The 18,978-nt window shown below is 37.8% G+C and overlaps 1 protein-coding gene and 1 long non-coding RNA gene across 10 annotated transcripts in view; one reads left to right on the top strand and one right to left on the bottom strand.

Annotated features, from left to right (window-relative positions):
• Nucleotides 1-18,978, bottom strand: part of NLGN1 (neuroligin 1) — a 435,650-nt gene that overhangs the window by 84,427 nt on the left and 332,245 nt on the right. The gene's annotated exons all lie outside the window — the stretch shown is intronic.
• LOC135419475 (uncharacterized) lies at nt 2,169-9,419 on the top strand. Its single transcript, XR_010433007.1, has 3 exons — nt 2,169-2,984; nt 4,089-6,633; nt 8,185-9,419. It is a non-coding gene; the product is annotated as an uncharacterized LOC135419475 (long non-coding RNA).

The raw sequence follows: 18,978 nt of genomic DNA, 5'->3' as shown, positions 1-18,978 counted from the left end.
GACAGTCAAGAAGCAGCCCCTGCCCAGTCCTGTGTCAGAGGCTGGAGCCCTGTGCAGGTGAGACACTGCACATTCCACTTGGCTGAGAGCTGCCTGGTGCCCGGGATCTCTCTAAAACCAATCTTTTCCTGGCAACATCTGTCCCAGCACTGCATTGCCATGGCTGTATCATGGTGGGAGAAATAAAAGGAAAACAAGAAAGGAGAAATAGTTACTACCCAACACTGGAGCATAAACTATCCAGCCTGTGATATTTATTAAACGCCACTGAAAACTGCCTAAAGCTTTGGTAAGGCCTATGAGTAGAATATTCATTTTCTTTTTAAAAAAAAGCGAGAGCTAGGATTACAGTTCTTCCTCCTTTTCCTCCAGCAAGGTAAAAGATGCTAATGTAAAAAGGCAGAACAAGTAGGCTCTTTATTTTTGCAGGACAAAGAGCATTTGAACTCCATCAGTGGCTCTTTGACTGCCTTCAAAGCTTGTCTCTGACTAAATTAAAGCCTCTGCTTGCTTCTGATTTGTAGTACACTGTAGACTTTCCATTGCAGTAGCAGCTAGATGCATGTAATAGATTAATTGTTACTTTACAATAATACAGCTAATGAAAAAAATCAGAATTAAGATTTACGAAGGGCTATGTCCTCACTCGATGCAAAGTAGTGTAGTTCCCCTAAGATCAATTTTTATTATGTCACTTTACAGTGGCTCAGAATCTGCCCCCTAATTCAATGAGCTAGTTCAGAGAGAAAAGTCTTGACCTCATCCTGTATAACCAGGATAGCACATTTTGAGGTCACTGATAACACGAAATAGTTTAACTGGAATTAAAGTGATTTTTTTTGAAGTTAGAAAAGCACAACTTAGCAGATGAAAAGCAAAACTGGCCACAAAAGTAGGAGACCACTGATCCTGATCTGAATTTAAAAGGCACTCCTGTGAAGTCTGTGAGGTTATCTGAGTACAAAAAAACCCCAATCACAACAATAAGGAGGAGAGCAGTAAAGCACACAATGCATTTGCTTGGCTGTGCTCCTGATGCATTGGCATTTCATCATAACGTTACAGTAACTGGTTAACACCTAAGAATTTACATATGGGGAGTTGAGGGTTTGACATTTGCCATTAAAATAAAAATGTAAATTTATTTCTCCTTTCCTCACTGCAAGCTGCCTCTGCACTCCTGAGTGAGGAAGAATTGTAGCTGTTGGAAGATCTTGCTGCAGGAACAGAAAAAAAGTGACCTTTTAGGCAACCTCTTTTAGATGTGAGAAGAGTGTAAGCAGTGCTGCTTTAGCCTGTATTCTTCCTGCACATGAGCATAAGATGACAGCTGATAGACTGGCAGTGTTCAACTAAAGCAAATAAATTTGCATTTTGATTCTTTACACCTGAATTATACAGTCTACTCATAATAGCATCATCCCAGTTTTCAATCAGGTTATAATACAGCCAATAAGTTTTGAAAATGCTTTAAAATCACTCATTGATTTTCATTAAAAAAATCCAAAACCAACTTTCAAGAAAGTCCCTAATGATAACTAAAACAATAACCTTGAAACGCTGTAGTGTTTTCTTTTAGGCAGTGCAATTTACCTTGTCTTCAGTATTTAGAATATGAGAAAATATTCAAGGAGATGAGTCTCACTGGAGATAATATTTCCACAGCAATACCAAGTGCTCTTAGTGATGAGAACATCCATGGAAGAATTCACCCACAAATGTCAGGCTGCTCCCAACAATTTTAAGATTCAAGAGGGTGAAGACAGAAAGCAGAGTTTAACATTCTTTTGGACTCATTGGAAATAAAGCCAAATTGCTAGAATTGGAACAATAAAAATCATAAAAGCTCCAGAATATACAAGAATCCTGTGCATGTTTCTTCACCATAGGCACCTGCTAAAATCATGAACACAGGACCAAAGTAGTAAAGATTTGCTGAAGGCTACAAATCAGGAGCAGAAAACCTCTACATGCACTTTATGGAGAGAAAGAACAATATGTAGTCAGACCCAGATAAAGCTATATTTTATAATCTCTTTTATTCATTATATTGTCATTCAAATTATGAGTAAGCAACTGATTATTCCATTCCTATCATTTAAAACTGTGCAATTTGAAAGAGACATGAGGACAGCAGTGAGCTGGGAGACATAAGGAACTGTATGAATCATAAATACATGAGAAAACATACATGCTTCGTGGATGTCACAAATTTGAAATAAGTTGCTTTGGCACAGCCATGAGACAAATCCTTCCTGGAGGTAGCAGAAGGCATTAGTAATTATGTCAAAATATTAATGTCTCACTTCAGTACCCAGCAGGCAGACACGTTTCTCCAAAAGTTTTGAGAACTCATGTGCTACCATGTAAAATACATGAACTTAGCAATAAGTGGTAGGAGGAACTGACTTGCTTCTTCTTTCTACTTCCTACCCTGTTATAGTGCACACAGTTGATTGTCTGTATAGACTACATGGCTTAATTAGTGCATGAAATTAGCAGAAAATACACCTGCAGGATAAGGTCCTTCTATATTTACCATAAACTTGGATACTGGGCTAGTTATTTAATGAAAAAAAAATGGATACCTTCAGCTGCCAAAATCCACGGTTTGGCTGGCAAATAAGGTTTATTGTACTTTTACCCCTTTCAGAAATTAGGACATTTAATTATTAAAGCATAAATCTTAACTTCTTAAATATAAATCCCATTAATCCTATGGGATTGGGATTTCATCTGAAGGGCACAGTTTGGACATCTAGCCTGTTTTTCACGCTCTGCAAATTACCCTGCCCCCCACCCCCCACCCCCCCCCCCCCCCAGCTGTTGATCTGAAAGGCTGGGAGACTCCTCTAGCTCCTATGTTGTATTTGTCTTTCCAGGTGCAGAGTGCCTTGGATCCCTGAAGATGCCTTGAACAGTTGTCTGCAACTGGAACCTGTGGCATAGCTCTGCCTGTTGGGGTCTGGATACACAGCAGAGAGGTAAAAAACTGGAAGGATGCATTTACATTTCCATACAGACTGCCTGCCCACAGAGCTTGTTAAACCACAGACAAGCTACTGCTTCTCACCACCTGTCCCTACAGCAGAGCAGACACAAATTCCCCCAAACCTCCCTGCCCAGTTCCATCTGCCCCATTCACTTAATAGCACCTTGAAAATGTTACAAATTTTGTGTCTTGCTGCTCATAAAGTACAATAAAAGAAATAGTTTCTGTCACCCAGCAACCACGGCTGAATCCTGTTTATTCCTGCAAAGAACACCTCAATTTGCTTCTTAAAGGGAATGGTTTTTTCCTAATGAGGCCAGGCTAATAATCCTGAAGGTTTATTTTTTCAGGTAAAGCACACAAAATATCTTTATTAAGGCCTTTATGTTGTGATCTTAAAAAAAAGTGGATGTTTCTGTTGGAAAAATACCGATACACCCACAGCTTTAAGCAATCTGCAGTATTCTGAACCACTAATAAGCAAATAAATAGGTTGGGGTTTTTTTCCCCAGTCACTTCAATATATGCAAATTCATGAAGAGCCATCAAATAGAAGTTTCTTTGGCTTCTATAAACCTTGTACTCAAAACATTTCAAATTAAAAGGCTCTACCTCAGCTCAAATCAGCCCACATCACCTATAAATTCAAGTAAATAAAATGTGTATTTTGATCAAGATGCCAATCTTTGCTCTGATCAGTCACATTTCCTGCTGTCTAAATTGATTAATAGTCCATTTTCTGGGAAATTTGCTGCCTAAAAGTTGCAACTGACAGCTTAGACTTTTCTGAAGGCTGATGGTTGCCAGTTCTAAAAGTTCCTGCTGTTAGAGGTCATTGAACCAACATGATGGTACATTTTTCGTGACATTTTGCTACACAGCACTAAAAAAGCAGCTGTATGTATGTGAACAGGCATATAATCTTGTGTTTCTAAGACTTCAAGAAAATTTTTTATCTCCTTGAGCTTTGTCACTCACAGAAGAGAGCACAATTTATACCTGAGTGCTTCAAGCATTGCAAGTTACTTCCCCCCCCCTACTTCCTAAGTAGATTCTGTGATATATTGAAGCTTGGCTCTGTGTGTGATTGCTGCAGGCTCCCGAGTGCTGTGGATTAAGGGTGCACCCAAACAATGTAAACTCACTCTAAAAATGCATCATATGTCAGGATGGAAGCTCATCTCTATGGACTCACTGACTCTTTGCCTTGAACGTTCCACAAGCGATTGTGTGAAATATTTTCTCTGAAACCACCAAGGACGCAATTTCCGAGTGGTCTTACTGAAAACTGGAAAAGAACGTGCTAAAAACAAGCTCTCCAAGGATCCAAGCCCTGTTAGTTCAAGTTCAGCCCGTACAGAAGAGTGATACTAAGTTTAGGAGCCAGGATAACACCATCCTGTAGGATTCAGCTGAAGGTTTTCCATGCAATAAGGAGGAATATGTGGTGCCTCTTTGTCTTACAGCACACAGATAAGGTCTGTGGACTGTGGAAAATTAATGGAACACATTTCACTTGACTTTCAGCTTCAGTTTGTCACTGAAATCCCATGAAATAAGGCTTTAGTTTCAATAACCCTTCAATGATTAATCATTTTCTGTAGTTTCATGTAGTCTGTCATTAGTATATTCTGACTTTCACTACAACATCATTTAGAAGTCTCAAAGATTAGCTTAATAGCTGGTGCTGTGCAGCCAGATTTTCACCAAAGAATTTAATATCTTGTTTATAATCAACAAGCGAATAAAAAAACTGAGAACAGAGAGACAATAAAAAAATATTCTAGACACTTTTCCACGCAGTTAACCCTCTCACTCGTAGGGTTATTATTTACAAGTCTTATAAATAATTTTAAGAGAGGTTTTAGAGGCAGAACACAGGGAAGAGTAGAAATGGGTGAGGGAATTCTCTTTAAGGTATGATGAATTTAGCTTAAAACTAAACAGTCAACGTAGGATCTCTGGATTTGCTGGGGTGTTAGTTTGGACAGATGACAGGATGATGGATAGGGTTTTGATTCAGCACCACAGAACAGTTTTTTTAAGCTTGTCACAAATAAAACCAATCAAAGATGACTCATGGTGAGAAAAGAGAGAGCAAACAGGACATATAGCTGTAAAGAACCCTCACAGAAAGCAGGATGGCATCAAAGAAGAGCTTCCTGAAAAGCAGTCTAAAAGAACAAGAGAAAGAGCAGGAAAAAGAAGGAATCAGCCACCTTGACAACCATCAAGTGGTCCAGGCTAAGAACCAAGAACTCATCCTGAGGTTTGCCCAGGAAATGAACAGATTTTCATCAACATAAGGGAAATACAGAATGGACATTTAGTCCAGAGCTCCAGAAGGGAAATACAACATTTGGAAACACACAGTCCATGAGCTAAAGACGAAAGAAGAGAAAGCTGGGGAAGCTGTGAGAAGTAACTTAGCACACATCCGTGCACAGTTGGAGCCCTCCAGATTCCGCTTGGTCTGTCTTTCCTTGGTGTTCACATGCCTTCTCCAATCAGCAAGACTGTCTGAAGTAAGTACACAGCTCTGAGAAAAGTACCCTCTTCTTAATTATTTCTGCTGTAAATTCAGCAAGAAAATAAGTGCAAAAGGATTCCCCTATAACAGCTCCTAGGAAAAGAATGCAGTTTCTCAGATGTTAAAGCGGCGTTTTGCAACTATTGCTATTTACAGACTGGGCTGCATTTGAAACTTTAAGACAAGTCACAGTTTGGGTCTAGGATCATTGAAATGATATTTTAAAAATGTTCCTCCCACCTTTCATAATGCCCTTCTCAGTGACAGCATTAACTGCATGCATCTAGCATGGCTTGTAGCTGCCTTGTCTGTTAGCAACAAAGTAAGCATGTATAAAATATTCTAGCCTGATTTGATAAATTGGAAAACAAAGTAAAGTAGACAGGTAATTAAAAGTAATAAACCAGGTTTAATTGGTTAAGTAACCACATAGAAATTCAGTGCCAGCTGCAAAGGTGTAAAATACAGCAACTTGGGTTTCAGTGTCATAAGTATCTCTGATGCTGTTGAGCCACAGTAATTTCAGATACCGTGGGGAAGCTACTATTTCATTACTATGAATGTAGAAATCATTACCACACCTCCTTCTATACACTTAAATAAAATATGCAATGCAAATAACTGACATCCTGGACGTAGCAGGCAGGTGATTAAATAGCAGGTACTCAAGAATTATTGCCAATGGGCCCCAAAAGGCATTTTTATATTTCTGCTGGCCAAGTTAATAAGTGGCCTGATGACCCCATCTCACAGCAATACACCGTTAAATTTCAATAGGAGTGATGACAAGCCTTCATAAATAAAAACACCCATTTGCAATAGCTTTCCACTAAAGAAGGGTTAGGTGAGGCACTTTGCTAGCATGAGTACTTGCAGCTGAGGGCATTATCCTTGAACACTACTACAGAGGTCCAACAGACTTGCACAGGCAGAGACAGTCAGCACTGTCCAGAAGAAGTGGATGTTCTTAAAGCTCAGTGATCTCCTGAAGGCCATCACGAGAGATAGTAAAGTTAAAGCTGTCAAATTACATTAAATGTAACACCATTCCCTTTTGACTCTCTCAGCAGAAATAGCTGGAACAGCAGCACGGATGGGCTGGGCGTGGAAGGTGGGTAACCTGAGGAGCACGAGTGTGATGGGAAATATAATGAGTAACTCCAAAAGTTATTGGCTCATTAACAATGCCCTACAGGAAAGAATTTTCTTCTAATAATAGAAGGAGCACAAGCACAGATTCTTAGTATGATCTGAAGCCTGTTTAATTCAACTGCTTGGGGAGTAGGGCTCTTGATTTCTCCCTTTCTCTGTCACTTACATAATTTGGGCACTGAAGTGCTAACTCTATTATGTGGTTCAACATGAAAATGGAGACTTTTTTCAAGCTTCATTAATATATTGTTGCAAAAATTGGCCTCGGCTGAAGCTCAGTCATTTTCCAAGACTCACAATCTCTAGCACAATTTGCTGCTGAAAATAATAAGATGCATATTGGAAAAGTAAAAACAAGAACACGAAATATTGTGCACGAATCAAAACGGAGAACTCAGCATAGATCACAACTCTACAATATAATTAATCAGAACAGTACTCCTTTTGGGCCACTAAGCTATATTTAACACTAGCCATGGCACTGCAAATTCACTGCCATCAGTGCTTTGCCAAAAATGGGATGAGAAAAAACTCTATACTTTGCCCAGTCAGGTCAGCAACACCTTCCAGAGACTCAAACTGTCTATCCCAAAATATTGACCTAAATTTAAAAGTCTGTGGTTACTATGAGAACAACATTTCTGCATCCTACAAAATTCTGATTTCATCTGTTTTGATGGAAAACTAAGAAAACTACATTTTCTAAACCAAAGGTACTGCAAATCTCAATCTAATAATAATAATAATAAAAAAAAAACAAACAACAGAAAAATAAATTATGTGCAATTGCAAACTCAACATCTGATTACTGAACTCAAGCAAATGTTTCTGTCTTACAAACAAGTTTATACTTCCCTGAGTATGCATGTCAAATGGTTTTATTTGGGTACAAGTCACATTTTTAATGAGAGAAGGAAAAGGAATCAAAAAGCAGCGATTGTGAGAAACTAAGAGAAAATTAAAAAATATAGACAATATAGAAAAAATATATGCATCCTAAACAATTCAAGGCACATGTATTCATTATTCATTTTTAAAGGGGCTATTTCTGGTAATGTATCTTATTTTTCATACATGTTTGCACTTTCCAGCAGTGAAACAATTGCACTGTCAACAGCAGAGATAAGTCACTGAAAGACTGATGCTGTAATGAGCATCATGACATAATGTCTCGTATCTTAACTCATTATAATTAGCAAAACATTTGTAACATACTAGTAAAGAAGAGAATTGATAAATATAACTGAAAGCCTTTATTACCTGATGCAATGTACATCCTGAGAAGTGAATATAAATAGCGAATATTATAATCACGGTGCAATTTACATTCTTCAATGCAAAAAAGTTTCCCAGATGCATTGTGACACCAAATATCATGCTTTGACCACGTATAACTCTGATTTAGAAAAAATCGGACAAGAAGGTGTTACTTACTCAACAGAACTTTGCCTTATGTGAATGCACAGAGTGGCAGCTGATCAGTAACTCCTTAATTTTTACTCCTCTACAGCCTTGTACTCCTTTCATCCTTACGGATCCCAAACAGCAACGTCAGAGCAGGAGGGGTAGAACTACCGAAGCCTGTACCTGGATATGCTGGTCATATTGGCATGTTCATTGCCCCTTGGCAGCCCAACTGGGAGGTAAAAAGCAGTACTCGAAGTTTTGAAGGAAGCTTTTGTAGTTAATTCACACTTGGATTAGATAAAATGCAAGCAAATTAATGCATTTGAGCTGCGAGACAGAGTTTAAGACTCCGTAGCTTTTGAGTGGAACGGATTTGCCATGGCAGTGACAGGGAAGCACTGGGCATGAAGAGACACGGTAGCATCAGTGCCCACAGTGCCCGGAATGGATCTGCATCTTGGTCTTTATCCAGCACTCACATGTTCTGCAGAAGCCTTTTCTGAAAACAAGATGTACAAACAGAAGTGCCACCTCTAGGACAAGCAGAATGATCCTTTGTGCTCTAATAAGCATTGGAAAGACTTCATCTAGAGAACTGACTCAGCCTTTGGACATCACTGACCCCAAAAAGGAACTAAAAGGAGACAGAATTGTTCAGGGAACAGTGTCAGTGACAAGAAAAATGTGAAATAAAATGTTTAAGCAAGGAAGACGATATAAAAGAGACTTGATAATAAGTAAATAACTCCTACATTTAATCCCTCCTTCATAGAAGGCAGTACCAGGAATAAGTAAAGCAAGAGGCTAATAAATAGGAAAAAATATCTAATTATAAGGATGGTTAAATACAGTCATCTCCTCTCTGGATGTTTACAGTGATGGATGTCAACATCCACAGGGAATGACAGAAGTATGGTTGATCCTATTTGGTGCAGATCAGGCAACCTCAGGGAGCCTGACTCTTAAGACTATACTTGAAATACCTACAGACTGGGTGCCTTTGAATTAGCATCCAGCTGTATATATGTCTCATATATGTCTGTAGCACTGCAACAGACTTCAGGGGTTCGATTTTATGATACAGTTAAGGAAGAGGGGCCATACCAAGATATGAGTTTCTTCAGTTTTTCAGAGAAATACTTTGTAAATCTGGGTGTTGAAATTCTCGGTCGTAGACATATAAATGCATGATAGAACTTGGGATAAAACACACATGAAAGCCTCCAAAACTAACAGGTTTGGATTATCAGGACTGTCCCAAATTCACAGGATTCGTGGGCATGTGTTAAGAGAAATCTTCAAGCTGGCATCAGAATAAAATTCTGTAATTTTTAATTATCACTTCCTCAGTAGTATTTTCTCTATTAAAATAACATCTGCTGATTAATTAAACACCTCAGCATAATCAATGCACAAAAGGATATGCCTCCAATATTGATTAAAGCTTTCTTTGAAAACCCCTCTGAGCTCTTTTATCACAGTTTGTAGAGAGATAGTATTTTCTAGAACAAAACAGAACTGCATAGCAAGTGTGAAAGTGTGACAGAAGAAAGGCACAAAATATGTAACTGTTTAGCTGGGGATGTTGAAACAAAGCATGTTCAGCAATGGAATAATGTGACAGGTAATTTACAGTGATCTGATGGAAGATGACTGGATGCCAAATAACCTGGTTTAGTCACTTTTTCTTTTTCTTCCAAATACTTTGAGTATCTTTTTTCAAAGCTGACTGTAATTGACACATTAGATTAGTTACAAGATCACCTGCCAGGAATGCAAAGGGATGAACACTGATATTTAGGTTTTTAGGGCCATTCGGGAGAAATGGGCTTGATCCTCCCTCTACCATTCAAGTACAGAAAATTATGAGCCTCCATGTAGATAACAGGGAGGCTGATAACAGCTTTTGCACGCTTTTCCTCTTTTGGAAGAAAATTCCTTAAATAACATATATTAATTAATAAATATCTGGAGGAAATGCAAAGACTTGAGAGTATAATATGGAAATATTGCAGGCTCTGATTACTGAAAGCCACAGAAGGAATTTTGATGACTTCCATAGACATTAGATTGTAATTAGAGGTATTCGTTTTTCAGTTCCCTCAACAGAAGCTGTATATTTAAGTAATTAACAAAAAAGATCTTAGATTGGTCATGCTAGGTTGGTGCCTCTTCCATGTCGAGAAAACCACTTTCTAGGAAATCAAGTTGTTAACATGATGGATGATTAAAAATTGCTACTTTTTCCATATGTATCAAAAATTTTCTAATTTTACAGAGCAATTAAGGAAAGTCCTGTATGCAATACTATAAAAGTATAACAAACCCATAGCCTTTCATATAACTTCTTGTCTATGTGCAGATTTTCACAGATTATGCCAGAACATAATTCAGAATATCCAGAAGAGAACTGGAAAGTAAAATTGTTCTGTATATTTTAGTTACTCCCAATTTTTGTAAATGCATGGCAGTTGCAGTCTAGATTTATTCTTTTATTTTATAATCCACAATAGCTTAAATTAATTTCAAGTCAATTATAATGCAAGGAGGTTACACAGTCTGTTAAATGTTGCTCTGATAAACACCTCTACTTCTACAATTACAGGGTCTGTTTTTCCAAGAAACACAGGAAAATGATGAAGTCTAAGGGAATGAGGGATACCTTCCCATGTAAATATGATTCTGGAAGGCCACTACCCTGCTCCATGCTATGAACCATAAAGGCAGCTTTTATAGTTATTATTGCAGCATTCTCCATGTATCCAACAAAACCTGCCAACTAAAACCTGCAAACCTACAATTATGTGGTGCAGCAACTCCAATTATTTACATAAAGATCTTCATTTGGTACAATCCTTCTCTTTCTGTCACCAGTGCTCTGCTTTTACCGATGAGCCACACACAGTTCTGTTTATCTTCTGTCTTTTTACCTACAATGCATTAACTAGTTCCAGTGGCTTTCTTGAAAGCATAATGACTTTTCCTGTACTCTAGTAAAAATATATCCCCACAAATCAAGAAGAAGCAGGCTCAGACTAAGTGGTTGAGAAGATTTACATTCTATTGCTAACTCAGTTATTACTCTGCTGAAAACCCCATAGCATCAATATAATGAATCCCTCAACCTCTGCTGCTAGCACAATTTTTCTTCCCAACCTCATTGGTTCCAAACTTTCTGCTTGACCTTTTACAATCTGTGTGTGGCAGAGCTTCATTACAACCTTTTAATGATGCACAAATGGCACACAACACCAAGGTCACAGCATATCCCCAGTGAGAACTTCTCCAACACCTCCTGAACAGACAATGAGTTTCCATTTAAAGACACAGTTCAGTGGGGAAACAAAACCTACTACTAAAAAAAAAAAAAAAAAAATTTAAAAATTGGCCGTGTTGTAAAATGAGTAACTGCTCCCCAAAAAAATTCTTTTAAAAAAACTGATGTCTCAATCCTTCAGTGGCTAAATGAACAAATTGGCTTATTAAAGAAACTCAGAAAAATTACAGTGTTTTCCTGTATGAAAAGATTATTTAAATCTTAAAAATATAAAAAATATACTAAGGGGTATATTTTATATTATAGTAACATTCATCCATCTAGAACACATCAGATATTTTTCTAGTGTCACTGCAGTCAAATGAATATCAGATGATGGATTCTATCCCAAATAATCACCAACTTTTTCTTAACACAGTTCAATCTCTGTTCTGCAATTTTCCAAGTGGGACACAGAGATACCAAAGCTTAAGCCTGTTTTACAAGTATTTCAGGTTTTTGTATCGAGAGTACTATACATATGCAAAGTATCTTGCTATTCAAGCATGTGGGCTGTAAAGCACATTATATTCAGCATTGGTTAATGCTAAGTCACTGCATGCATGCATATATTGCACCACAGCTACTGGTGAAGCCTAGTACTAAGTTTCAAATGAATCTTCAATATTACTTTATATGCTTTTTGTACATGAAGTTATTCATGCTCAAAACCGTAGATTAAATCTAAAGTGACCTACTGGGCAATGGTGACTCCTTTTGTAATTTTGATTTTCAGTATATAATATCAGAGTATTTCCATTCTCTGTGTGCATGATCACTCAATGTACTTGCTCAATTCTTTTCTCTCTTACAGTGGGGGAAATTATGAATAACAAACAAGCCAGTGCAGCCAGACATACCCCTGTGCAGCTAATCTGTGAGGAGATTCAGAGCCCAAACTAACCTGTATCTCAGATATGCTGCTACAGTTGCAGTGTTCATAGAATCACAGAACGCTTTCAATTATGAGGATCCACAACTTCTCTAGGCAACCTCTCCCACCACCATAATTGTAAAAAATGTCTTTCCAATGCCCAACATAAATCTTATCTCTTTCAGTTTAAAACTGTTGCCCCTTGTCCTGTCAGTGTTTGGCAAAAAGTGTCTGCCCATGATTCTTATAACTTCCCATTATATATCAAAAAGCCTCAACAAGGTCTCCTTGGAGCCTTCTCTTCTCCAGGCAGAACAACCCAACTGTCTCATCCTGTCTTCACAGCAGAGGTGCTCCAGCCCTCTGAGTGTTTTCACAGCCCTTCTTTGTCCCTACTCTAAGGAGTCCACATCTTTCTTGCACAGGGAGCCCCAGAACTGGATGCAGCATTCCAGGTAGAATCTCAGCAGAGCAGAGAAGAGGAGCAGAATCACCTCCCTCAACCTGCTGATTGATTAATTGAATTAAAATAGATCACATTCTACCCCCTGAATCGTCACTGACACTTTCTACTCTTGGCCAAATCATTTCATCTCAGTGTACTTCAATTCACTCATTTGTAAAAGTTGCATAAAACTTGCTTCTCACCCATGGAAGGGTATAATGATTGCTGCAGTCATGAAGATCTCTGACATACTTGGACACACAGCAATCTAAAAATGCAAGGGCATGTTTATGACTTCAGGTATTCGGCTGTTATTGAAAAGGAACCATCAGGAATCAAACACAATCCCTGATACTGCTGAAGTTTTAGTGCTGGCATATTGCCTGGGATCTGAAACAGTGTGGAAAAAAAAAACCAAGCAAGAAAAACCATTCATCATGTCCACTTGAACTCTGCTTTCTTTGGACAAAGACTGCCAGGGTCAAAATATACTTCCATGACTTTCACAGAAGTAACCAATAAATTGTTCTGGATTTACAGCAACACAAACAGCACAGCAAGTGGTTGTGCTCCTTTAAACAGTTTGTACAAATACATAGATTTGGTGCAAGATTATAATGCAAGTTTTACTGCCCATGAAATAGTCTTGTAAAGCAGCACATCTTAAATGCTCACTCTTATGCACTTTAAAAAGAAAAAACCAAAAAATCCAGACAATCCCAGTGGATCAAACCAAAAATCCAAGTCAGGCCAGAGACAACCCCCCAAAGCAGTAACTTGCCACACTGCCCCAAAATCCTCACTCAGCCTCCAGCAATTCATAGCTCGCAAACATCTTGAATTAGACTGGTGTATACAAGTCATTAATGGATTACTCTTCATTATTTTTTCTTCTCACCTTCCTCTTTTGCCCTATGTTCCACAGACTTGGTTCATTCGTTCTTTACATCACAGAATTAAGCTGAAGTACTACAATTGGAATATGCATGTAAAATATATTGTTTTAAAAAGAAGTAAAGCTCAGTATGATGCCTGACATAGCCACTTATAAAAATTCAAGTTCAAGGCTTGCTTCTGATCTTGCAGTTCTATAACTGGAGTTGAATCAGCACAAGATCATATACACAATATAGAGGCAGCAAGACAACCAGTGGAAGACAATTTCTTCCAAAACCAGAAAAAAGCACAACCAACAAAACCCCCTCAAACAGACTAAGAAAGTTCACTGTGAATTACCACTCCTTTGCAAAATATTCTTTAAGTTTCTTGCTAGAATGTCTACTACAGTTATGGCTTCTAAGGGAGAAATCCGGGATTTTATTTTAGGGACTACAGCTAGACTTTCCATATGCCACTTAGACAGTGGGAGGTTCATACACACTGTACAGAGCAGTCATAGGCAGATGCCTCTATTCACTTTTTAAAACTTTTCGTCTCCTCTTCTATATTTAGAAAATTGCATTTCTCTTTCCTTATGTTTTTAAAACATACTTAGCAGCCCCCAGCTGTGCATCCCTATGCAACACAGCAACTGGGCACACATTTTACAGGATACTGCCTGGTCTGCATATCTCAGAAACATCAAGTGAGAAACCAAGCTCAAAGCTTCTGAGTTTTGTTGTAATGGAAGTACCAGACTTACTTCTCTTCTAATTAATTAGATTTAAATTGGTCTTAAATTGTAAATTCTTCAAGGTTTTCTTTTCATTGTTAACAGGTCCTAAATTACAAAAAGATAAGACTCCATGGAAATCAATCCATGGTCCCAATACTTTCATTAGCATGGTCATGAAATTATAGCAGAATAACAAAGTGACTGTATGTAATTAAGCAGGAGGAGAATAGAAACTACTCAAAGTGTCAATCAGCAAATAATGAAGCATAATATATGAAAACAGAAAACAGTAAGTGGGGTTTAATGCAGTTGTTATTAAAAAAAACTAACACCACCAAAACATTCCCTAAAGGACCTGACATTTCTGAAATATATTGGAAGCTCATTTCTTATTAATTTTATCAGATTCACATACAGCAGGACAATTAAAAAGGTTTTTCTTTCATTGAAGCTGAGACTTCCCTATGTCTACAGCAGATTGCTGTACACAATGGTAAGATTTTAATACATTAACTTGGTGGGAGAAGCTTGTTCAAAAAAACTTGTATTAAGTGATATATATTAATATATACACACACAGAGAATGTAAGACCCTATATTCAGTTTGTAGCTTGATTACAGAAAATTCAGGGCTAAATATTGTTATTTATTTTCAAGAGTGGAGGAGAGGAGGATGTGCAGTAGCTCTGAGAGAATGGAAAGTTTGGAGGACAGGGTTCTGGGAGGACTGGAGAAGGGAGATTTACATGTTCAAGGCCCAAACCTTCATGGAGGAGAAAGTAAATTTCAATCTAAAGCACTGAAAACAAACTGGAAACCTGCATCTCCTGCATATGATATCAAGCATTGAGATATATTTTATATTTTCTTCTCTGTACATTAATTAGAAATTAAAATCATTAACGATAAAACCCATATAAAATAATATAATGGAAAGACAGAGTTAATTGGCCTAATCGTTCAATTTACTGAGAACTTTGCATGCATCGTGTAACATAAGTTCTCTAAAGCTTTGTGATGTCAAAGGGACCCCAAGGGACCTTGTAGAAACCCCATTCTTGGATGTTTTCCCAAACACCCAGATAAGAGCCTGAGCCCCACAGTTTGATGGCAGCCTCATATTTTGAATTGACACTGGAAAAAGAGACTTGCAAAGGTCTCTTCTGTCCTAAATTATTCTATGATTCTGTGGTTCGTGGCTGACTCCTAGTAATGCTCTCACATCAAAACAGTGATAATATTTTTAAATTATTTTTAACCAGAGTCTGACTTAATTACTGGGAAGCCATTATTAAATTTTGATTTTAGGTGGTTCTTTTTTATTTTTAAATTCTTGGGTTTGGCTGATGGTTTTAGCCATGTCCTTTGGAGAAGTGAAAATAATATGCTTAAGACTTAAGATACAATTGCTATTGAATACCAGTTAACAAGTTGCAAGGTTCTTTCTTGCCAATTCACTATATGATCTCACAGTAGCAGACCTTAACAAAAAAAGTTAATTCAAAAGATCTTGCACAAGCAGCAAATGTTTACTGGCATGACCACGTTCTCAAACTCGATGTCTTCTGTCTCTTTACTCCCATCTAAACAGCAACTGAGCATTATGAGGAAGCATCTGTATTCCTATACCTCTTGCACTAAAATTGCACTTCATTTGCTCAAGTGGTTTCTACTAGATTAAAACCTTTTGAAAACATACAGCTAATATGCACATGGGTGCAGCCAAACCAATTTATCGAATTAGAAATTAGTTTAGTCTGGATTTTGCTATTGGTGTATATAGTAATGGGGGGTGGTGGGTAAAAAACCCCAACAAATGGTACATTGATTTTGCATTACCTTAATTACCAGGATGCGTGCTAATTGTTTTTCAGATATGAAGTAGGAATTCCTTTCCTAACTACTAGACAGAGATTTTTCCAGAGCAGGGAGTCACCCACATGCAGGATGATGAACAATCAGTATCTGTGATATTTTATTTAATTCTACTGCTAGTCCTCATGACAGTGAAAGAGACTTTTGTGACATGTATAATATATACTTAACTCCATAATTCTTACAGCTGTGTATTTAAGGTCATCAAGACTCTGTACATATGCATATATATATCTAACTGATAAATTTTATGACTATACATCCACACCATATCTGTAACACCATAATAAATCAGCACAGATTTTTTTATTTGATACAAATACTGCAGTAGTCACTCAGCTGTACCTTGCAGGAGGCAGTGCACCATGTTGAAATGCTGTGCTGCCACATGGCTCTTCAATTTTTTGTTATTCAAACTTATTCCTTATTTTTTCATATTAAAAATTGGTAATGAGGTTCCCTTCTTGCTGTAGAACTGGCAGAAAGAATCCTGTTACTCCCCTAATGAAGTCCCCAGACAGAACCGACAATTTTCAAAAGAACAAAAGAAAAATGTTGCTCTAAGCTTCGGAACTGACCCTATTGACTGAAAGCTGTTTCTTACCTTGTTTCAAATTAATGCACAGAGCAAATCATCTCATGCCAAAGAGACAAGAGAAAAGGTTTAAATGGTACTCACACCCCACATTTCCCAGTTGGTATTGTCAGCAGTTGTTTTGTGGCAAAACCAAGTAACATCTTAATAAGCGCATACAGCTGGAAATAAGAGACAGAATTGCCATCTCATGGCAGAGCTGCCTGGGATCATTTTAAAAAACTGTCTAGCACAGCTGGTGCTCTCCAGAGAGGGAAAGAAACCATTTTGCAGAGGTGGGGTAAAAAGAAAATTGTAAATCTGGGCTTCCTTAGAGTGTCTGTTCCTTTCACATTGTCTCTGTTCCAGCCCCACACTAACAGGGTTAAATTTTCTTACTCAACCTACTGAAAACAGTTTTCAATAATAGAAACTCCTCTCATGAATTAATGGTCAGGTCTGTTTTCATATTTTATTCTTCTAGTTCACCTTTTCATTCTTCCTTTCCTTAGCATCAATAATAGCACAGTGCTCTCTCTGCTACCTTGCCTATCTACAGTACTGTTATTTCTTCTTTCTCTGAGGAATCCAACATAATCTGACCTCCCAGCTTTTGAATTTCAATCCTTCTACTCCATTTAATATCTTTATTTTTTTTCATTGTTCTTGTTTCCATCCTTCCCTCTCACTAAAAGAATCCTCTAACATGATGTCTCAATGTTATGCTCATCTGTTTTTACACTGCAATTTTTTGAGGCTTCTAGCATATTAAAATGCTTTAAAAACCAAAGTACAGAAAAAATATTAAGTATGTCAGACAAAAATGCAACTGGTTGGCATGAACTACACAAAAGTGGTCTTGCTTACAGAAGAAATCCAAACTAAACACAACGTTGCTTTTATTTCTTGAGTTAAATTTAGCTATAATTCTCAGCTTCACCTTCTAACCATCCCTCTGTGTCACGTTTACCTGGGTGTCTTTTTTTTGCACACAGATGTTGTACAGGCAGGATTTGGGAGGAAACAATGCTTTTGGTGAATTGCTGCAGCAGACAGCTGGGGTTCCCATGGCACAGGGCTACGCACCAACACGATCCCATTGCCCGAGGGTGGCACCCAGTGGGTCCCTGCCAGCCATCATCAGTCAGGGGTGGCTGTGTCAGCCCCTGCAGATTTTACAGATCCTCTGTCTCGCAGAGTCTCAACCTTCCAACCCCGATTTTTCTGGAGTTTTATTGCTTTTCACGGTGGTATTTTTCCCTTGAAACACAGATTTACTGAAATCATCCCAAGATTTAACTTTTTCGTTATGTAGTTTCTTGCAACATAAAGCTTGGGCTCACAGACAACCCATCCCAGCTCAACAACATCGCAGGTTTTTTTTTCAGTAAAACAACCTGTCACACAGCTGAGCTTGACAAACTTGACTTTGAAGGAGGAAGCCAAATGCCTGGGACATGGGTCACGACCTGAGCTCAACACTGCTTAGTGTTGCAGCCTACCTGTGTCATGAAAACCACTCGGTATTTTTGTTGTATTTATTGTTAGAAAGTTAGAAGTTTATACTTTCTCTATCAAATTCTTATTTTCAAGTATCAAAATAGACTTTCTGCTCATTTCATTCAGTAAAATCAATTTGTAATCAGCATTTTATATTGCAAGACCAAGCCAATCTCATAATATTACCACAGTATAATAACAAACTGTTGAAAGTTCCTATTGCAATCCCTTCCTTGTAGTAATTAGTAACTAATGTTTTGCATTATAGCATTATTTAAATTCAATTGCTTGACAGACTTGCTGCATTATTAAACTTTTTGCTCTTGGGGCTTCTATTTTAATTTCTGGTTGTGGTGGTAGAATGTCAAGTGGCAATTTTTTGAAGTTCATTCTTACTGGTAAGGACCAGTACACCCTCACTGAGAGCAAGTTCATTTGCTTCCAGGAAAGAAGAAAATTATTAGGGTTAAATTCCCTCTGGCCTTCATTAGGGAACCGATAGGAGGTTTCAAGTTGGTAACTTTCACTGTTTAAACATATTTAACTTTAGCAATAGAAGGCAAACAACTTGAAAAGCATGATGATTATTTGTGTCCCTGTTGCACATTGCCTAGAACTGGGCTTACAAAGGGGAGTGAAAGAGCACTTTAAAAAACTGCTTTTATTCATCTCTAGTGAGGCAGTTGAAAATAAAAGAC

Source organism: Pseudopipra pipra, chromosome 10 (genome assembly GCF_036250125.1).
Source record: "Pseudopipra pipra isolate bDixPip1 chromosome 10, bDixPip1.hap1, whole genome shotgun sequence".
Classification (NCBI taxonomy): Eukaryota; Metazoa; Chordata; class Aves; order Passeriformes; family Pipridae; genus Pseudopipra; species Pseudopipra pipra.
The sequence above is the reverse complement of the archived record's forward strand: the minus strand, read 5'-3'. Positions and strand labels throughout refer to the sequence as shown.